Raw genomic sequence first — 21,231 nt, 5'->3', positions numbered from 1 at the left:
CATTGATAGAATTTTGGGGAGATGTGGTTCATCTGTAAAGAAGACCGCTTATGAAACACTAATACGACCTATTCTTGAATACTGCTCTAGCTTTTGGGATCCCTATCAGGTCGGATTGAGGGAGGACGTAGAAGCAATTCAGAGGCGGGCTGCTAGGTTTCTTACTGGTAGGTTTGATCATCACGCGAGTGTTATGGAAATGCGTCAGGAACTCGGGTGGGAGTCTCTAGAGGAAAGGGGGTTTCTTTTCGTGAATCGCTACTGAGGAAATTTAGAGAACCATCATTTGAGGCTGACTGCAGTACAGTTTTACTGCCGCTAACTTACATTTCGCGGAAAGACCACAAAGATAAGACAAGAGAGATTAGAGCTCGTACAGAGGCATATAGGCAGTCATTTTTCTCTCGTTCTGTTTGGGAGTGGAACAGGGAGAAAAGATGCTAGTTGTGGTACTAGGTACCCTCCGCAACACACCTATGGTGGATTGCGGAGTATGTATGTAGATGTAGATGGAGATGAAAATCGATTTTGCATTTAATAAATCATCAAAATTACGGCCAACTATCATCTGCCTTCTAATTTGTCATATCCTCGTTGTGCACACATCACTGAATGGAGCCGCCAATCAATCATACACAAGTACTGAAATGCTGCTTCATTCCTATGCACAGCCTTAACAAATGCTGTCATGAATCCCAGCTTAATGTTATGCACTTTTGCCGACGATGAACCAGAGCCTACATGCGGCGATTGTAAAAATCGTAAGCAGCTGAGCCTAATCACTTCCTTACAGCTTTGAAAACAGCATCGGAGTCTTGAAAATGTTCGCCACGTAGTCCATCTTTCAGAGGCCTAAAAAGATGAAAGTCCGAAGGCGCTGAATCGGGTCTGTACGGTGGACGTGGTAAGACAATCCAGGCGAATTTTGCAATGAGTTGCGTGGTCGCATAACTGTTGAGGAATCTGGCGTTATCATGTTGCAGGTGAAAGCTGGTCTTCTTCTCTAGCCTTCCTCTGGAAATTCTGGCTTTCAGCTCAGGCAGTGTCGTCTTACAGCGTGCTGAACTGACAGTTTCTCCAGGCTCCAGGACATACAATTGAAACACATCCTGGCTATCCCTGAAGACTGTGCACATCACTTTGCCTGCAGACGACTGAGTCTTGAATTTCTTCATTGATGGAGAATTCACACGTCGCCATTCCATGGACAGTCTTTCTCATACTAGCTCTTAGTGGTGAGGATGCTATACAGAAATTGTCACCTTCAGCTTCATATTGGTCCAGCAAGACCTAACAAATTTCGATTCGATACGTTTTTTATTCTTCTGTAAGAACCCACGGGATCCATCTCGCACAGACTTTGCTACAACCAAGACTTTCCATAATTGTTTCCACCGTATTACAGCCGACATTCAGCTTTGCAAACAATTCTCTGGTTGTTATCCGCCTATCACCACGAATGAGTTGATCAAGACGCTCTTCATTGTGAGGGATGGCAGCTGTGAAGGGTCGACCGGGCTGTGGCTTATCGTGCACACCTTTTCCACCATCTTAAAAATGCCTTATCTATTGCTTCATGTTGCTCATATCTGTTGCATTGTCTCCATACATCCTTAGTAAGCGTCGATGGATTTCAATCAACGCAGTCTCTTCAACAGTGAAGAATTTAATCACATATCACTGTTTAATACAAGCACCCATATCAGACTCCATTTTGAAAAACTCCTCTGCTGATACCAACTAGCGCTGAACAACGGAACCACCTGCAAAAGAAACAGAAAGTTCAAGCATTGGCACTACACCAACGACATTTCGCGTGGACATCCAAAGTCACCACAAAAAAATTGGAGGCATTACTTTCGGATCGATCCTCGTACATATATGTACGTGTGTATGTGTATGTATGTATGCATGTGTGTGTGTGTGCGCATCTATATGTGCAAATCGCTTCTTTTTCGAAGTCTGCTGCAAATTTATTTTATTATTTAGTATCTAGTCAGAGGATGTTGAACAACATCTTTTGATATGAACACACTTGCGATACATTACTGACTGTAACGACAGTATCAGAAAATCTCACTTGAGGATGAAATTCCATCTCTAATTAGAGACCGACTGTTGAATTACATTTATAATAGTGTTCGAAAAAGTTACAGAAGTCAATGATAAGCTACAGAGCTCACTGTACTCACATAAATGCAAGTTGTCATGTTCAAAAGAATAGAGAAATAGTGCGCTTTTTGGTTGCTGGTATATAACACTGGCGTTGTTCTCCTCCCAGTTTTCGTTTGACGCAGCACATAATTATGTTTTCTCACAGTTGAGGTGGAATAAACAGGAATTGAATCATTTATTTGCATTGGTCGAAATTGTGGTGTTTGTCGCTGAAGCGTGAAGTACAGCATGGAACTTATTCCAGACATCACTCCTACTCTAATGGAACACATTTGCAGTTGCTTACTTTAAATCTATTAATTTTCGTCTTACATCATCCACAGTCTCACAAAACACAGTTTCGTTAAAGGCCTTCTGATCCTGACAATCGGTCATTTCGCTTTGTCAGTGCTACTTTATAGCTGCAAGTTTTGTGCTCATTTTCTTCACTAACAGTAAGTCACGACTAGCCTTACAATCCTACACGCTTCAGTAGGCTGAATTGGAACGAGTCGACGAATTTGAAGCGACCGCAGCGTCACACTTCTCAGACTCGTCATACTCGCGGAACTGTGGAGGGAACGGCGGAAGCCCGTTAGTAGTGATGTAACAGATTGAGTGATAAAGTATGCATCCCGCAATGTCAGACTCGTACCCGCTCCGTTTCTGATATCTAATTTGAAATCGGTTGTCATTTAACAAGCCACGGCTGCATCTACAGGCGCCAGAGGCTGTACGCGATGCAACAGAGTCAGCGCGGTTGCCTAAGCGGCAGGCGTTAGCCTGCGAGACGACACCGTAGTTCCGGTAGGGCGTCAGAGAGGCTACCGCCTTTGCTACACTATTTCTGCAGAGCCTGTCACGTGAGCGGAATTAGAGAGTTGTTGAGTATCCTTACACCTGTTGGGACTTTAGGGGGCTACACGTCCCGTTGATAGCAGAGTGAAGTGCAGAGTCAACTAAGAGTTCACTTGGAGAATCAGTCGGTCTCCTTCCGGTTCTTCCTGGAGAGACCTCCCACCAGATGGTACGAGGCACACCAGCGGGCCACAGGCTACCACTCACCTTCGACGGATGCCACTCGCCCACCAATTCATCACTCCGCATAAATGATTATTAATAGGTGAATGGTTATCTGGAGAGGGATTTGCAAACAGAAACTGGAGGAAGTTAGCCAATGTGAAACACTGCAGTCTGTTGTAAGCTTCGTGTGCCACAAAATTTTTCTAGGTCGCCACCCAATTTAATTAAAATTTGGAAAATTGAACATAAGAACTGAAATAACCACTGAACTGGTAAGTGTAACTAACGTGTTAATATTAATAAAACGGTCTAAGTGAATATTTGGAATGAGCATGCGGGAACAGTTTAAGTACAGCCGTTAAATCAAATAATTCAGAGCAAGCAGGAGGTTAAGCCTCAACAAAAAGAATAAGATAATCAGACAAAGTCTGCAAACATAAGACCTGCCTTGTGCACTCCAGAAACGCCAGGTAGGATGTATTAAAAGTAATCTTACAAAAGGGGACGGGTTTGTCTGAGAAACAGTCATCACTGTTTTATTAAAATAAAACGTCATATAAAAATACACTAAATAATTCTAAACTGCCGTGGCCTGTTATGTACTTAATTACCTCACTTGTATTATCAGTACATTGAGTGCTGCGGTACTCTGCTGTGATAAATCAAAAGGAAATCTTCAGCGCGCATCGGAAAAGTTCACACTGCATACACGATTCACACCAAAGAAGAGGGATAAAAAGAATTTGGCCCATCGCAATAAGAGGCTCAGAGGTTCATCCCTATCGCTATGATTGAATTATTGTGAATAAGAATATTATGGAACATTCTCCAACAGAGAAATTTATCTGCACCACCATGCGCATCAAACTAAGCTACGCTGCGGTGAAATACTCACAGGTCAGTGAATATTCATGAACAACGCAAAATTATTAAGACTCATGAAAACTTTAAGAACGCAAATGTAAACCGTATAGGGACAAATAGCTATCAAATATCACGTAGAATTAAGAATAAACTAAAATTACACACTGTAAAATTACCGCCACGTGGTATGAAAAAAGCTACGCAATCTTAAAATTGAAACGAAATGAGAAGTAGAAGAAATAAAACACATACACACGAGAAATTTTTAGACATACATTCCAGTCAAAAGAGAAGTTAGACGACTGAATTTTAAAACTGTGCTGGAATAACGAACTTCCTATACCACGTGTTCTGCTTACACAAAGCGAGCACCGGAAAAACTTACTAGATACAGAAAAACATACTATGAACCAGTAGATCAAACGTATACACCAGTTAGAATAGCTACACACGATCTCACATTAATACATTCACCAGCGCCAAGTGGCTCTTAAGAGTACAATCTTCACTCACCCAAGGTCCAGTCCCGAATGCTCTCTCTGCAACGAACTTTCCCCAGGTAGCTGGAAGAGACCGCAGGGATCCTTCTCGCCACCGTCTTAACTATCGTCGGATGACTACTGGAAGGCTACAAATCTCTTTGCCTTGACTGAGAAAGCTACGTTGCTGGTTACACTCTTGCTGCCATAGCAGACAGCCAGATGCTGTATTGCTACCATATATGGGACAAATTTAGCATACACACTCACTCATTCATCGAGTTGATAGAGAGAAAACGGAAATTTGAGAGTACGAAAAAATGTGGGTAATGTACATAAGATTAGATGCTTACCGGAAAAATTGATACTTTGGAAGAATGGAGAGCACCTGGAGACACTGCTACGGTCCATACATTCGTCCCCATACGCGCCACCCATGTCCCTGTGCCTTGCAGTCGGTATATGCCCCTTAACCCACAAATATCGAACTACGTTCCGCTGCTCCTCACAAGCTGACGACAGTAACATGCCCGCCATGCTTGTTCCGTAATTCAGGCTTCTCTCGTTAGAGTTGCACATGAAAACAAAATACCGTCTATAAAAGCTTCAAACTATACTGTCGGGAAGCTTCAACATTTCAACTGCAATACAAGGAAACAAAAAAAATTTTGGGCTACTTGTCGATCCCCCCTCTTACGTTGTCCGCTCAAACTGCGCAGTTTGTGCTTCGACCAGTGTTCTACTTTGCTCGGAAATGAGAGTCAGTAGGCCAGCGTGTGCGGTGTGAACCGCAAATCGCCGGCAGGCGGGCGGCTCGGTTCAGAGCTCGCCCCCCCCCCCCCCCCCCCCCCGCCTGCCCTACACATGTTCTCGCGACTGGGGGTCGCTGCCGCGGGAACGCCCAGGAGGCATCAGTCTGCCACCGCCGCCGCCGCAGGCGTTTTAATATTCAGCGCCGGAGGGAGGAGCCGGCCATTTCAATACATTAGCATCGTGATGGCGGCGGCGAGTTTGCGAACAGGACGACTGGAGGCTCCCAAATTGAATATCGCAGGAAGGGGGCGGCGTTCGCGTGCTGCCAGCAAAGGCGGCCTCACCCCCTCCTCCTGCTCCTCCTCTCACCGTGTCCACTGGCAGGGTGCACGTGGTGCAGGCGCACATACGAGACAGTCACCCTGCAATTACACTACTTGCCATTAAAACTGCTACACCAAGAAGAAATGCGGATGATAAACGGGTATTCATTGGACAAATATATTATACCACAACTGACATGTGATTACATTTTCTCGCAGTTTGGGTGCATAGATCCTGAGAAATCAGTACCCAGAACAATGAGGGTTGGAGCCACGGGTCGTAACACATCTGAAATGTAACGTCAAAGTGCCGTCAATGCCAACAAGAGGTGACGGAGACGTGTAACCAATGGCACCGGGTGATACGCCAGAATGGCGATGATGAATACACGCTTCCACCGATGTCGCCAAACATGGATGCCACCATCATGATGCTGTAAACAGAACCTGGATTCATCCGCAAAAATGACGTTTTACCACTAGTGCACCCAGGTTCGTCGTTGAGTACACCATCGCAGGCGCTCCTGTCTGTGATGTAGCGTCAAGCATAACCGCAGCCATGGTCTCCGAGCTGGTAGTCCATGCTGCTGCACACGTCGTCGAAATGTTCGCGCGGATGGTTGTTGTCTTGCAAACGTCCCCATCTGTTGGCTCAGGGATCGAGACGTGGCTGCACTATCCGTTACAGCCATGCGGATAAGATGCCTGTCATCTCGACTACTAGTGATACGAGGCCGTTGGGATCCAGCACGGCGTTCCGTATTACCCTCCTGAACCCACTGATTCCATATTCTGGTAACAGTCATTGGATCTCGACCAACGCGAGCAGCAATGTCGCGATACGATAAACCGCAATCGCGATAGGCTACAATCCGACCTTTATCACAGTCGGAAACGTGATGGTACGCGTTTCTCCTCCTTACACGAGGCATCACAACAACGTTTCATCAGGCAACGTCGGTCAACAGCTGTTTGTGTATGAGAAATGGGTTGGAAACTTTCCTCATGTCAGCACGTTGTAGGTGTCGCCACCGGCGCCAACCTTGTGTGAATGCTCTGAAAAGCTAATCATTTGCATATCACAGAATCCTCTTCCTGTCTCTTAAATTTCGTGTCTTCGTGGTGTAGCAATTTTAATGGCCAGTTGTGTAATTACTACTTGCTGCGCGTATATAAGTGAAAGTTGCTTGCCACAGTGATAAGTTTCAAAACGTGTCTTTCTTCGGCGTATTCTAGATGGCAAGCCTACTGAAAGGTGTTCCCTACCAACTGAGCGATTACTGGAGCCATCAAAGTCTTTGGATAGCTGAAAAAGATGGCCTGAAGGGAGATATTTCGGCGAATTGACACGGTAGCCAGAGATAAACCAGGATTTCCACGTTGTCTCGACATGCTTGATCGTTTTAAGCATAAACAGCAGGCTTTCCGTATCCTATCGACGTATAAAATGTGTCTGGAAATAAGAGATAGTCTCGGTTGGAAATATTTTAATCCATTTATGACAATGACCCTTTTCACTCTTGTGGGGCATATTTGGATTAACCTAGAGATGTAAAATAACATTGTGAGATACAGGTACATTTACCAGGTGTACAAGTATGAAATCGGAATTTGGTTCCAATAATTACACGCCTCTTAAAAGACATTATAGTCGCCGTTGACTGTATAAAATATTTATTATTACGATTGCAATTTCGGCCAGCGCGTAATTGTAGAGAGAATCTCCTATGTAGTTGTTGTCTTTCATTGTTGTACAGTAAAATAGTTGTGGCATGCATGTATATTTGCACCAAGTATTTCGCAGCTGCACTTGCAATTAACTAGAAATTATTTGCTATGTTAATGAGTTCTCTTATTTTTGCTCTTCAAATTGTGTTTTTCTGTGTTGTCGTGTGAAATATTGTGACAATAATGGCGTGTGAAAAACGTAATACTAGGCTCCAAAGTAAACTGAGAAATGACAGTGAAGACGAAAGCAGTGTGTTAGCGCCACCATGTAATGAATTAACTAATGTTCAAAGTAGTAATTTGGTAATAGTGCATAGGGAAATGGAGCGGACTGCAAATAATGGTGTAGGCAGTGAAACAATTAGTGAACAGGGATCGGTCGGCAACAGCTCGCGTCAGGAATCCGAAATGACAGGACACAATCTTGCAAATACTGTACATTCAGGTTTTGCGTCCTCACCGTTTTCTCAAATAAGTCAAGACACATTTTCTGCTTGTCAAAATGTGAATATTGCCGGTGCAAATGCACTGCCGAAAAGCATAGAGGAACAGATTCCAGACACTAATACATTATTATTGCAATTAATGCAACAAATGAAACAAACTCAGAGACAAACACAGCAAAAGCTTCAAAAGTTAGACACAATGGAACAAAATCTTCGGAAGTTAGACACCACACTTGAACAAACACGTGAAGATTTAACTACTGAGTTACATAACATTGAATCGAAATGTCAAAAAATCTGTAATGACGTAAAAACATAAATTTGTGAGCATTTACAACCTATTTTTTCGCGGCATGAAAATGCATTACAGAATCACGAAGCAGCCATAAAAGAACTGCAGACTATTGTTCTTGAAAATTACGACACCTTTCAAGCTAAAATGGACTCAGTTGCATCCACCGATTCGGTTACGCAACTTGCAAGAACTCAGGAAAACTTAAAGGACACTGTAGATTCGATTTCAACACAAATGGACACTCTGAAACTTGGTTCAGAAAAACACACTGAGGAAATGTGTTTACTATCGGAGGAAGTAGCCGGACTTTCGAATCAGTTCACTGACACAGAAGAGTATGAACAAATTAAGAAATTCAAACAAAATCAGATTCAAATTAATACGCAATACAAAAGAGAAATCCAGGAAGTACAAGATCAGTTGACGCAGGTATACAAAAATTACATATTTCAGAGGACACTTGCGCTCCAACACGGGAAGAAGAACTTAGAAATACGGAAAAGCCACAAAATAATAACACAGGACATTTCGGAAATCATGAAAGAAATTGGCAAGGTGCGCCGAATTTTGAGATGGAACCGCCGACACGACGTAACAATGACCGATATGCTACTCGCCGACACGATGATTTTGACTATAAGCTGTTCATTACTGCACATAAATTCAAAACATTTAAGAATTCTGGCAACGACATTCATCCACAAGCGTGGCTCCATCAATTCTCTCATTGGTCATTGGAGCACAGGTTAGAATTTATGTGTGGCTACTTAGAGAATGAACCAGCTGTAAGAATGCGATCGGTCATTCACGATTGTCACAGTGAAGGAGAAATTTATCATGCCTTCCTCTCAGCATATTGGTCTCAAGCTACACAAGACCGAGTAAAACAGTGCATCATAATGATGAAACGTTTCGAACAATCTGAATTTTCCAGTCATATGAAATATTTTGAAGACATGTTGCACAAGAATCAGTACCTGTCAAAGCCATACCGCCCCTCAGAACTCATCTGCATTTGCTTAATCAAATTGCCTGAACATTTACGACACATTATTTTGGCAGGACGTTGCAAAGACGACACTGAAGCTTTTCAGCGACTCTTACAAGAACTGGAAATTGACCCTGACAATTTCGGAACGCGAAAACAGAAGCACAACAATTACAGGTCATATCCGTCGCAATTCCGCGATGAAAGACATAACTGGACACGACAAGGGTATTCTTACAACGTAAATCGTGACCAAAACAGACACCACCCGTATGACAACCGTTGGCAGAGTAGTAATTATTACAGGGGAAGATCACCTCTCCGCACTAGTGACTATCACAGAGACAATCAGAGAAACAGACAATATGGAAACCAGAACTATTATTATTATCAAGGGAGACGGAATAACTTCAGACGCAACGGTCCAGCGCGCAGTTACGATTCAGGGAGTAATTCTCCACCACGTGACCGACAAGAAATTAATTACAGAAATTACCAACATGACGACAGACGGTATGATCGTAACGACAGACCTGAATTGCATCAGAACCGGCGGGATTAAAACAGGTCTGGGCTCTCTCGACAAGGTGAATTTGTAGAAGTTAGGTCTCCTAATCCCTATAACGACGCGCGCCAATAAAGAGACAGGCAATGACTCGCACCTCAGGCAGCCACGTGCGCCGGCTGGCTCAGAGAAAAATAACATAGGCGCTAACCTCGAGAAAAATTCCAGTATTCTCTACCGACGTATACCACATGGTAATTGCGTTCGAGTTGAAACTCTGCGTACTAGGAAGGGTAAAGGTTTACACCACATTTCACATGTAAAACCGTTTATTGAAAGATTATCTGCTTTTTAACTTTGTCATTGCCATAAAACTTTTCACTTCACATTTCTCTTATGCTTTGTCGGACTTAAGAAATTGTTAACATGCAACAATGTTTGAAGTTAAATATCCAGTCTAGAACGTAGGGAACAGTTTTAAACAGAAATTACGAATGCATTGTTATAGTGAACAGATGACACAGTGTTATTGTGTGTGTGTACATTCTTGCTTGTTAGTTGCACGATTACGTAACGACTATAAGGCTTATATACTTAGAACATATACTACTAATGAGATTTTAATGCAACATTTTGGTTTACTTGAAGATACATTCTGGATTTAAAGTACTTTCTGTGAGATACCAGATGACACAGTGGTTAGTTTATGTGACAACTACACGATTTTATCACCACGTTACTAACGAGTGACGATTTACAATGTTGCTTTTGCGGTGTATCTGTTTTATATCTGCACAGTTTTTCTGAATTATTCTGGAAAGTAAAACATATTCTAGTAGTATCTTTTGTGGTATAGCTACAAGGAGACAGCCTTTTCCGTAGCACAACAATACGTTACATTACAGTACTTTCTTGATCACGGTAAGGTACGTAATAACTACTATATTTATACGCAAAGCATTTCACTTTCGTTTATGATGAGGTAAGTACATTGACTTCTGCAGAACTTTGCTTACAGAGGACGATAACTATGACACTTCTACAGAGTTATCTTACAGTAAGACGCACATTTAGCGCTGCAGGACAGGCATTTGACTGATTAATGTTGTACTTAAACCATTTATTTTCAAGATTTTTGAATTACAAATGTTTTCCGTATTACATTTCATTCCTTTGTTGTAATCTGTAACACCTGAAGGTATAATTACATTAATCCTCAGGGGGTACACGCCTATTTTGTGTACCATGTGTCTGGCAAGCACAAGGAGCCCTAGCTTATATGGTATTTGCTCATACAACTTTACACATCGGTACAATATTTCTCTAACACATAAATTACACAGCTATCTGATCATTTAACTGAGAGACAAACATTTTTTTTACTACATCAGTGACAGTTGTTTACGTAATTACACACTTATGAAATTGTATTTGTCTGTACTTTGTGAACTGTTCATACTTATTCGGAACCATTGTGATACTATGTATTTGATATGGGATCATGATTGTTAAGGTACGTTTGAGGCAGATGACACTTTTGACATGAGCAGAGAATTTTTTTTAGGTTTTGAAATTATTGGAGGAAGCTACGACGATTTTGAGAGTTGACTGAGGTGTTGTGATGTTATTATTACGATGACTATGTGTATTATGCTATTGCAGTAGTTCGAGTAACGAAGATTTTTGGTGAGGTAAGTGATTTGTGAAAGGTATAGGTTAATGTTAGTCAGGGCCATTCTTTTGTAGGGATTTTTGAAAGTCAGATTCCGTTGCGCTAAAAACACTGTGTGTCAGTTTAAGCACAGTTATGTATAATTTTTCTAAGGGGACGTTTCAGTTGCAATAATTTTACGCCTCTTAAAAGACAACATAGTCGCCGTTGACTGTATAAAATATTTATTATTACGATTGCAATTTCGGCCCTATGGCCATTTTCAAGTATCACTGCAAAAGTTACCTAAACACAAAAATACAAAAGTGAAGCACAGGGTGTATATACATAATTAAACAAACATTTCATTAAGGAAGTAGCTCAGTTATAAAAATTGCTGAGAAATGTACATTACTTACATTCTGTCAGTATTGTGTCTCACTGTTTAGAGGCACAAAACGCGTGGGTGTTTTCAGCTCGTTACTAAATCCAGATAAGTAGGAAGCCGAGTTGATAGGAGCTGAAGGAGTCCAGGTTGCAATAATATGCGGTACGGCACACTGTTAGAGACAAGGATTACTATTCAAGAAACACATAGTACAATGAACATGACTTATCTTCAGTAGTTTGTAGGACTACAGTTGCGGCTATGAACTGACAATCTCGTAACATGGAATACCATGAATTAATACAACATATTCTCAGGGACTAAGGCTGATGGGCCCTCCTCAGAGAACCAATGCTGAGGGCCGATTACGAAAATGCGTCTGCCCAGGTTGAAATCTAGCTAAGAAGTGAACGAGGTACACTACCGTTCCGTCGAGCTGCACAGCCCGCTAGAGTGCGCTGTGCTCGGCAGACGACGGGCTGCCAACCTTGAGTTGGCGCGGCGTTGTAGTGGTATCTGTGGCAACGATACTACAGTCAGAAGATAAAAACTATCTGACATGATTATATGTCGTCGTCAAAATGCAGCCTTTTGACTGTGAGAGTCCCACAAGATCCGATGAGTACGACACTTATTACATCGTAGTATCTTGTTAAATATGTACTGAATTGTCAATGTTACCATCGTTCTAATAATCTATCACACATACAAGTTCAGGTGCACTGACAACATGTGGAGCTAAGTCCGTTGGCGTGAAAATACATTTACTAAATATACTGCCTGTGCACGTAGCAAAGATAATGTGCACCAAGGATACAAATTATAAGCTTTATATCGTAACGTATTTTCATCTGTCGACATCATACAGCTTTCTAAATAGTGCTATGATTGTAAGGGGCAGTAGGATAGTGTTTAGGTAGCTTTTTCAGTGTTACTTGAAAATGGCCACAGGGCTGAAATTTCAATCGTAATAATATATATTTTATACAGTCAACGGCGACTATAATGTCTTTTAAGAAATATTATATGACTGTGAATCCCAGTCATGAGAAGTTAATTACACGCCTGTTGTTTGAAACTGATAAACAATATTATGTTCAAGACAATCTCTATTGCTATTTATACATGTCTCCTACCTCTCCAGCAGGCTATGAATGCCACTCCAAAAAAATCAGTTCTTGTTGCGAAGAGAACCAATCAGCGAGCCGTTTTAGTACATTTTCATACGAACTGAAGCGTCGTTTAGCGAGAGCGTGTCCCTGTGATGCAAATAAATGATAATGGGAAGGAGCCAAGTCTGGAGAATAAGCTGCATGCCCTAGTATTTCCCAACTAAATGCCTCGATTGCTCCCCTGACCCGAGTTGATGTGTATGATGGAGCGTTATAACGGAGCAATTTGACTTTCTGTAGCCTTATTTTATATTCTGGTTGTTTTTCACGTAACGCTTGATTTCAATCAATCATTTTCTGTTGGTAGCAATCAGTGTTAACGGTTTCACCAGTTCGTAATAGATGATACCCTTCTGATTCCACCAAACACACGGCATTGTCTTCTTTCCAAAACGATTTGGTCTTGCAGTGGAAGTCGATGGTTTGCCTGGAATCACGCATGATTTACAACGCTTAGGACTCTCAAAATATATCCATTTTTCATCACCTGTCACTATTCTATGGAGAAACGACTTTCTATTGTATCTGGCGAGCAGCATATCACAAGCGATTTTTCGAATTGCTTACTGTCTTTCATTCAGCTCGTGCAGAACCCACTTTCTGCACCTTTCCCATGCTTTTCAACCGACGAAAAACGGCATTCTGCGTCACATTCAGTTTTGCCGCTAGTTTCTGTCGAGGTTGAGTATTATCTGTATCCAGTAAGGTCTGCAATTTGTTGTCTTCGAACGTTTTCGGTGTTTTCTCACCTCAATATCACCACCTATGAATTTTTTGACCACTCGAAACAGTATCTTTTCCCAAGAGCATGTTCGCCGAAACAGTCGAACTGAGCTTGGATGACGAGAGGTGGCCACATTCTCGGCCACCCAAGACCAGATGTTGTCAGTGACTGAGAGATCTGGAGAACTTGCTAGCCAAGGCAACAGTCGAACGTCCTCCATATTGAGGTAGGTCAGTACATCACAGGCTGCATGCAGTCTGTCATTAGCTGGTTAACAAACGTCGCGGAAACCTCAAAAACAGGGCTTACTCAGCGGTCGTAACTTGTCATAATTGCAACAGCTGCATTCAAAATTACCAGCTACGCGAACAAGAATTGACCGTATTATATATCCAATGGGAGCCCAATTATTGGGATATGGAACCCCGTTAATGATGTGTAATCACTACAGGGACACCTCGTCAATGACTGCCAGCATATCCATGACCAACCTGGAGTTTTTTGGGAGACAGCGTGGATCCCTATACGATGAAGCATGCCTTTGCGATGAATGGACACCATCTTCCCCGCCTTCTTAAAGGATGGCCTATAAGTAGAGATGCTAAGTAATACCAAGCAGATTACATTAGATGCTTTATTGTTTCACAGAACAATGGTTTCTCATTTGTTAACTACGTGCTGTATGCTGCTCGCAATAGCAAAGCGATTGCAGTATAAGAGATGTATTTCACAACAGCGAAGATGAACAAGGGCTCATAGCTTTTAAGGCTCACATTTTAGAGCCCTAGTTTACTGGGAATTTTTGTCTTGTTTTGGTCTATACTAGAAGTTCTCAAAATATGGATTTTTTTCCTTTTTTTAACAAACTGCACGTTTCAGTCAGTAATAATCTCAAGAAATTACATTAAAAGATATGTTGCTAGGTGCCGATTTGCTGCTGTATTTCATACCAATCACCAGCAGAGTAGCACAGGGAATAGCCTAGCACACAGCCGTTCCTGACAATAGCAAAGTCTCTTCAGAATTGTCCATTGACATCCCACGTATGTGACGTCGGTCCACAAGATAGCAGAAATAGTATATAGGGGAAGATATGTATGCTACAGTTAACTGCCCTGAAGAAAACCACAGCATGTCGGTCGAAACATCGCCAATTTATCTGCTTTAGTTTTATAATAAGTCGGCCAACACTCAAAACTATTTTATTCAAAATACTTTAGAATATTTCCAGAGTTTTAAGTTTATCTATATCATCCCATTCAGATCATCAGCTTGCCGTCTTCATTCCTTAGCTTGTCCTTTACTACGGTTTTTGGTTCTCCAAAACATCATTTCTATTGATCGGTGACTTTCTTTCATCTTCTTTGTAATGTCGACACTATTACCCCATGACATAGAGAGTTTTTGAAGATTTTTTCGGTATTGCAACACTACATCGTCTACTTGAATGAGGATAGAAACTTGGAGGAGGGTGAGAAATTTTAATATTTGTGTAGGACTACTATTTTTAAAAGAATCATTCGATTTTACAACGGAGTATATTTTACATTCACTCATTTACAACCTTGGGGTTCTGCGTAATGAGAACGAATCGACGAAACTCTAAACGTGAAACGTCGCCTTTGAAAAATTATACACGACTGTGCTTAAACTGAAACACAATATTTTTGGCGCAACGCAATCTGACTTTCAAAGTCCCTACAAAAGAATGGCCCTGACTAACATTAACCTATACGTTTCACATGTGACTTACCTCACAAAAATCTTGGTTACTCGAACTACTGCAATACAGCGAGCACCACTACTGCCAGCTAACTAAAAGATTCAAACTACTGAAGGCACTAAGTACTGATAGGCACAGTTAGCAAATGAAAGATTTTGATAGAGAACAAACAATGTATTTACCTTAATATTCATAATATATATATATATATATATATATATATATATATATATATATATATATATATATATATATATATAAGTTCATGACATCCAGTCTTACAAATTTCAAAACTCCGCCATCTCTCTCCCCACATCCACCACTGCTGGCGGTTCACCTCCAAGTGCGCAACGCTACGCGCTGTTCACATCCATCTGCCCAACACTACAATGGCAGACAACAATGCAAACTACCCACAGACTGCGCACAGCACAGCCAGTGATTTTTCATACAGAGCGCTACGTGGCGTTACCAATAAGAAAACCTAAACATCCTACTTACAAACGTTGTTACTTATTCTCACTGTGTAAGGCTTGGAGTACTTGAATCATGTACGAAATGAGACCCAAAAGTCGACGTAAAACACGCCAACAGACTCTTGAGAAATGAGGAACTCTCACCTAGCTCGACTAATAGACTTCTGTATACCATGTGTAAAACTTGTTTGATGATGCTCTGCGCTTTCGTCGATCGCAAGCGGTCGGAATATGGAGTTCCTCGGGTACCACTGTCGAATACTGTGATCTGCAGCCGGCCAGTGTGGCCGAGCGGTTCTAGGCGCTTCAGTCTGGAACCGCGCGACCGCTACGGTCGCAGATTCGAATCCTGCCTCGGACATGGATGTGTGTGATGTCCTTAGGTTAGTTAGGTTTAAGTAGTTCTAAGTTCTAGGTGAGTGATGTCATCAGAAGTCAAGTCCCATAGTGCTCAGAGCCATTTGAACCACTTGTGATCTGCAGAGGGTAAAGGGCCTCAGTCTTGATGAAAATGACGCCACACTGTTGTAACTGAACTGCACGTGTTGAGACGGAGGACGCAAAACGTCTTTTGTTGCTGTGTTATCTGTATCTCGACGAGCAGATGGGCGAGATAGCTACGCCAGGCCGACCTGCTAAGAGCAACAATACGAACCGGAAAGTGGCACCAAGATAAACTTTTAGTTTCGATGCTTTTACTAAAATTAATATCAAGTTCTGTCTTCATTCGTGTAGGAGGAACACTCTTGTGAGGTCTGATGAGTCTTATGAAACAATGTCCCTTGTACTGTGTAGGCTGGAAGATACCGACCTGATAAACCAGCAAACGCAATGACTTGTACCAAATTCTGTACTGACAGGCGACGCCACATGTCAACTACATGTCTTTCGAGAAATGAACTGGGTGGTCATCGAAAACCCCACAGAATCTCGCACAGGTGAGAAGGCCTTCTTCTTGCAAGCATGTTGGCCCACAAAATAATTTCACAGCTCAGTCTGACTTCAGAAACTATATTACAAAGGCGAATTTACATAGCACAACGGTTAATTGGGCATTTCAAATTATTTATCATTTACTACTACACAAACTCCCTATCGTAGAAGTTAACACGTGGTACACCAAACGTTTCTCACTTTACACCTAATACTCAAACCAAGTGTAAGGAGCTTGATACGTCCGCTAAACCCGCTGGGCAGTCCAGATAATAGGATTGTGGAAAGGGCCAAAGGGTGAGGTCAGTTTCTCCTTCTAATTGTCATTGTAAGTTAATAACCTTTAAACCATATAGGCACATAGTCGGACGTTTACCGAATGCAACTCTTTCACGGGTGAAGGCCTCCAAACAAGAAATCTTAAAAAATCAACAAGATAAAAATCGAATTAAGATTGCAATAAAATAATTTAAAAAAACAGCAAACATATGCAAAGTGCAATACAAATGGCTGAGGGCCACAATTAAATTTCAGAATTTGAGAATATATTACCATAGACTTTTGAAGGTAGAAGGCCAACAAGAAATCTTAAAAATCAACAAGATTAAAATGCAGTTAAAGAGGTAAATCAAATAAATAAACGTATCATGGCTACGTGGAAAGTCTTAAGGATATGCAGATAGAACATACATATGCAAGGTGCAGTACCGATGGCTGAAGGCCACAATAAAGTTTTAAAATTTTAAAATATATTACCATAATCTTTTAAAGGCAGAAGACAGGAATGTTTAAGCTTGAATTTAAAATTAATTTTGCAAAATTGTTAATAAAAAAATAATGATAAGCCTTAAATTTAAAGTAGCTGACAACAGACAAACACCATTGTCACTGAGAAGCCTCCAGGGAGGTCAGTCTGCCCTCGTTCACTTGGGCGAGACAGGTGGTGAGCGCAACTATACTTGATCCGTCGGAACGCAACCAAGGAACAGCCACGGACCGACAGACGCAACGAATTGCTTCCCGTCAACCAGTACATGACAAGTCAAACCGGAAGGGTTACCAACGTGATAATCCACAATGGAGTATGTATTAGCTGTCAAAATTATACAACACGTTGGACGGCGACAACAGGTGAGGAAAGGACGCTGCCTAAAATGACATTAGTGGTCAGGGCAGGTAACCAGAACACTAACGGCCACAAGGCAGAAAATTCTGCTGGTGCACTTGAATTGAAGTCGACCAAAATAGTTAACTGCACCGCATGGCGGCTAAATTTCAGCATTAGAAACACTCTGTGTTTCTCACAGGAAAACCTCCCCAACAGTGAACCACTGAAACGAACCACCACAACATGAATGGACGTGGCTTGACTAGTTGAAACCACTTCTCAACATTGATGTCCTGTGTCGGTGAACCACGAAGCTCGTAGCGATCGGACAGCTGCACACACTCTCTGACACAGCGCAGGGACCGCCAGCGGAACCAGCCGACTGCACCGTGCAGAGATATCTTCCCTGGTCCGCAGCAACCGACCGACTCCTCTCGGAATGCCGACAACATGTATAATCGTCGTCCATAGACGTAACGCCAACTACACGCACAAGCTGACAAACACTTGCACGAAGACCTGAACGATACGCAGCAGTAACTCAGCACCCACGACGACAAATCGGAAGTCGATGCACGCACACACACGCAGCCGACTCATGAACGATAGGCGAGCCAAAACGCGTCGTCCGGTTGGACGACCGACCAACGATCCACCGAGACCGCGGCCCGGCTCAAGTGAAGCGTGGCGCAATGGTCGGGAGAGCCAAGTCGACGCAACCTCCCTGCTGCTCCAACCCGACTGCACCAGTGCCGCATTGCAACTCCCCGACTGGCAGGTCCGGACTGGGTTCCAGACGCGTTCCAGCTGACTGGCAAACCGGAACTCTACTTATGACAGACAACGACCGGGAAGTAATAGCAGTTGAGCAAAGATACTGCAAGAGGGCATATATCGATATGCGCTGCTAGCGCCGGTCACGGTCAGGCAAAGCAGCAACTTAGTGACAGTAGTAATTTAAATTAACGCAGTGAGGTGGAAGTACGTTAAAAAACGGGTGTAAAATATACGATGGTGGGAACGCGGCTCAGAGATTATAAATCAGAACGCCCTTTTACAGTGACGCCGAGAATACAAAATCTTGCATGGAAGATGGCACCACCACTGCTGATCCGATGCTCTCGAAGTTGACTTACCTCCCGGGCTATGACAGCAGACGAGTAAGGCTAGCGCCTTTGCTAACAGCGCTACGCCGCCTGCAGCGCCTCTCCTGGGCTCGTGGCCACATCAGTTGGACCCCAGACGACTGGAAAACCGTGGCCTCGTCAGAGGAGTCCAGATGTCAGTTGGTGAGAGCTGACGGCAGAGTTCGAGAGTGGCGCAGACCCCACGAAGCCATGGACCCCAGTTGTGCACAAGGGACTGTGTAAGCTGCTGGTGGCTCCATAATGGTGTGAGCAGTGTTTACATGGATTGTATCGGGTTCTCTGGTCTAACTGAACCGTTCGTTGATCGGAAATTATGATGTTTGGCTACTTGCAGACCATTCGCAGCAATTCATGAACTTCATGTTCCCAAACAACGATGGAACTTTTATGGATGACGGTTGTTCGCAATTGGTTTGAAGAACCTTCTGGACAACTCGAGAGAATGATTTGGCTACCACGAATCCTGTCAGAAGTTTATGGGACTAAGCGAAAGGTGAGTTTGTGCACAAAATCCTGCACCGACAACACTGTCGCAGTTATGGACGGCTATAGAGGCACTGTGGCTCAGTATTCCCGTAGGAGAATTCCAACGACTTGCTGAGTTCATGGGACGTCGAGTTACTGCACCAGTTACAAACGAAATGATTACTAAAGCGGAAATTTGAGTGTCCATTTGATAGAGCGGTCCAAAATTAATCTAATGCGACGTTCGATTTAGCGATATCTATGAACAGAGAGAGTAAAGCATAAAGAATAAGTGGTACTCTTGCAGCGACTGAGTAGCGCTGCTGCATGGCGGCAGCAGACAGTGTGGGTGAGTGCGGCACACAAGACGAGATAAGCAGGACAACGAAGACGTTGCAAATAAAGGTTTTACTGTGTTTGCCGTCTCAGTTAATACGTATCTGTAAACCGAATATCGCGGTAGAATAATTTCTGAACGCTCCATATAATGGGCGCGTAAATTTCTGCTTTAGAAACCATTTTGTTTGTAACGGGAAGCAAATCGACGCTATCTGTTGACAATGGGCATTGAATGAAAGACGTGATGAGATGTATCACGAGATTACAAAAACCTGCGGAAACAACGACAAAATTCCACCTAAGGACTCTTAGTAGAGACACCCTGTACATACAGGGTGTTACAAAAAGCAACGGCCAAAGTTTCAGGAAACATTTCTCACGCACAAAAAAACAAAATATATTTTGAAGACATGTGTCCGGAAACGCTGACGTTCCATGTTAGAGCTCATTTTATTACTTCTCTTCAAGTCACATTAATCATGGAATGGAAACACACAGCAACAGAACGTACCAGCGTGACTTCAAACACTTTGTTACAGGAAATGTTCAAAATGTCCTCCGTTAGCGAGGATACATGCATCCACCCTCCGTCACATGGAATACCTGTTGCATGGATGCATCCCTAGAGAATGGCGTATTGTATCGCACCCGTCAAAATACGAGGACGAAGAGTCTCTACATTTGGTACCGGGGTTGCGTAGACAAGAGCTTTCCAATGAAACTCAAGAGGGTTGAGGTCAGGAGAGTGTTGAGGCCATGGAATTGGTCCACCTCTACCAATCCATCGGTCACCGAATCTTTTGTTGAGAAGCGCACGAAAACTTCGACTGAAATGTGCAGGAGCTCCATCGTGCATGAGCCACATGTTGTGTCGTACTTGTAAAGGCACATGTTCTAGCAGCACAGGTAGAGTATCCCGTATGAAATAATGATAACGTGCTCCATTGAGCGTAGGTGGAAGAACATGGGGCCCAATCAAGACATCACCAACAATGCCTGCCCAAACGTTCACGGAAAATCTGTGTTGATGACGTGATTGCACAATTGCGTGCGGATTCTCGTCAGCCCACACATGTTGATTGTGAAAATTTACAAGTTGATCACGTTGGAATGAAGCCACACCCGTAAAGAGAACATTTGCACTGAAATGAGGATTGACACATTGTCGGATGAATCATTCACAGAAGTGTACCCGTGGAGGCCAATCAGCTGCTGATAGTGCCTGCACACGCTGTACATGGTACGGAAACAACAGGTTCTCCCGTAGCACTCTCCATACAGTGACGTGGTCAACTTTGTACAGCAGCAACCTCTCTGACGCTGACATTAGGGTTATCGTCAACTGCACGAAGAATTGCCTCGTCCATTGCAGGTGTCCTCGTCGTTCTAGGTCTTCCCCAGTCGCGAGTCATAGGCTGGAATGTTCCGTGCTCCCTAAGACGCCGATCAATTGCTTCGAACGTCTTCCTGTCGGAACATCTTCGTTCTGGAAATCTGTCTCGATACAAACGTACCGCGCCACGGCTATTGCCCCGTGCTAATCCAT

This window comes from Schistocerca gregaria, chromosome 7, assembly GCF_023897955.1.
Source record: "Schistocerca gregaria isolate iqSchGreg1 chromosome 7, iqSchGreg1.2, whole genome shotgun sequence".
Lineage (NCBI taxonomy): Eukaryota > Metazoa > Arthropoda > Insecta > Orthoptera > Acrididae > Schistocerca > Schistocerca gregaria.
The sequence above is the reverse complement of the archived record's forward strand: the minus strand, read 5'-3'. Positions refer to the sequence as shown.